Raw genomic sequence first — 2,431 nt, 5'->3', positions numbered from 1 at the left:
GGGGTCGCTATGAGTCGGGTTTGACTCGATGGCACATAACAACAACAACAACAATGGCTAATGATTGTGAATATTTCTTCATGTGTTTGTTAGCCACCTGAATATCTTCTTTGGTGAAGTGTGTATTCTTGTCTTTTGCCCATTTTTTTTAAAGTGCGTTGTTTGTCTTTTTGTTGTTGAAGTGTTGGAGTTTTCTATAAACTTTTGTGATAAGTCCCTTGGCAGGTATGCCATTGCCAAATTCTTGTTCCCAATCTATACCTTCTCTTTTTACTCTTTTGGATAAGTCTTTTGAAGCATATAAAAATTTAATTTTTAGAAGATCCCAGTCATCTAGTTTATCTTTTACTGTTTGTGCATTTGGGTTATGCTTGATCATCCATTTATGCCATAAATAAGGGCCCCTAGAATTGCCCCTATTTTGGCCTTGAGGAACTTTATAGTTTTAGATTTTACATTTAGGTCTTCGATCTATCTGGAGTTAGTTTTTATGTACGGTATGTGCTATGGATCTTGTTTCATTTTTCTGCAAATGGATAACAGTTTTCTGAGCACCATTTGTTGAAGACACTATCTGTTCCCCATTTAATGGATTTTGGCCCTTTGGTTGATGGATCTATTTCTGGTTTGTCAATTCTAATCCACTGGTCTATGTGTCAAGAAGCTCTGGTGGTATAGTGCCTAAGACATTTGACTGCTAACCAGAAGGCTGGTGGTTCAAACACACCAGCCACTCCACGGAAGGAAGACTGGGCAATCTACTTCTACAAAGACTTAACACCTCAGAAACCCAAAGGGAGTCACTGTAAGTCAGAATTGACTCTGTGACAGTGAGCTTGATTTTGGTTTGGTCTATGTGTTTTACCACTGCCAGGGTGTTTTGACTACTGTTGCTGTATAGTAGGTTTTGAGATCTGAGAGTGTGAGACACGTCTTTTTGTTGTTGAGATGTTGGAGTTTTCTAAAAATTTTAGACTTTTTAAAAATTATTATTTCCAATTTCATTTATTATGCTCTTGCCTTTTCTTACTTTCATTTAATATGATCTTTTCTTTCTAGTTCCTTAAGTTAGAAACTTAGATCATTGATCTGAGAACTTTCTTGTTTTCTTATATAAGCATTTAATACTCTAAATTTTCCTATGGAGAGTTTTTTGGAGACATTTCACAAATCTTAGTATGTGTATCACTTTCATTCATTTCAAAATGTTTTTTAGAAGATTTCTAATTTCAGCCAGATGGAAGAACTGGGACTGGATTTACTGCTCTGTCAAACACAACTGGAAAATGGACAAAATATATGAAAGAACATTTTCAAGACACTGAATATAAGTTAACAGAGGACAGTAATATATGAGATATGTCAGGTTAACCCTACAATTGCTCCAGCTTTGTAGAGTTTCCAGGCTGCAATGCAGAGAGAAGATCCCAAATAGAGCCCAATGGACTCCCAGAGTTGAGGAGATGGAGTTAAGAGTCTAGGGAAGGCAAGGTAGCTAGAGTTCATAGGGCAGAATACTGAAAGAACAGAAATCACATGGAGAGATATCTGCAGGAGATTTTCTGTTCCATAATTACCAGGTACTGATCAGTGCATGTCAAAGAGAGGTCCTTCCAAAATTATTATAGGGGATTGTACCTAGAGTTCACAAAGGGCTTGGACAAGTGCCTGTTCTTATCAGCAAGAATATAAAATTTCTTAATTCATCGGGTGTTAGGAAGGATATTCAAGAGGATTTGGTCTCAGTTGTGGGAAATAACGAGCCCTAGACTAATTAGGCTAATTAGTTTTTTTAAAAAGGATAATTCTACACATATATATTAATATTTGATGGAAGCGCTGGTAGTTCCCTAATAGATAAGTACATAAAGTACATATGTGGGAGTGGAATGGCTGTTGTTGTTGTTAGGTGCCGTCGAGTTGTTTCCGACTCATAGCGACCCCACGCATGCAGAACGAAACACCGCCTGATCCCGCACCAGCTCCATGATCCTTGCTATACCTGAGCCCATTTTCACTGCCATCGTGTCAATTCATCTCTCCAAGGCCTTCCCCTCTTTTGTTGACCCTCCACCTTACCAAGCATGACATCCTTCTCCAGGGAATGGTCCCCTCTGACAACATGACCAAAGTAGGTGAGGTGAAGTATGGCCATCTTCACTTCCAAGGAGCATCTCAGCTGTACTTCCTCCAGGACAGATCTGTTAGTTCTTTTAGCAGTCCATGGTACCTTCAGCAATCTTCGCCAGCACCACAACTCAAAAGCATCAACTCTTCTTCGGTTTTCCTTATTCATTGTCCAGCTCTCACATGCATACAAGGCAATTGGAAATATCATGGCTTGTGTCAGACACACCTTAGTCCTCAAGGAGACATCCTTGCTCCTCAGCACTTGAAACAGTTCCTTCTCAGTTGACTTTCCCAATGCTAT

Source organism: Orycteropus afer, unplaced genomic scaffold (assembly GCF_000298275.1).
Source record: "Orycteropus afer afer isolate SDZICR_OR568_19922 unplaced genomic scaffold, OryAfe1.0 scaffold00271, whole genome shotgun sequence".
Lineage (NCBI taxonomy): Eukaryota > Metazoa > Chordata > Mammalia > Tubulidentata > Orycteropodidae > Orycteropus > Orycteropus afer.
Note: the sequence above shows the minus strand (reverse complement) of the source record.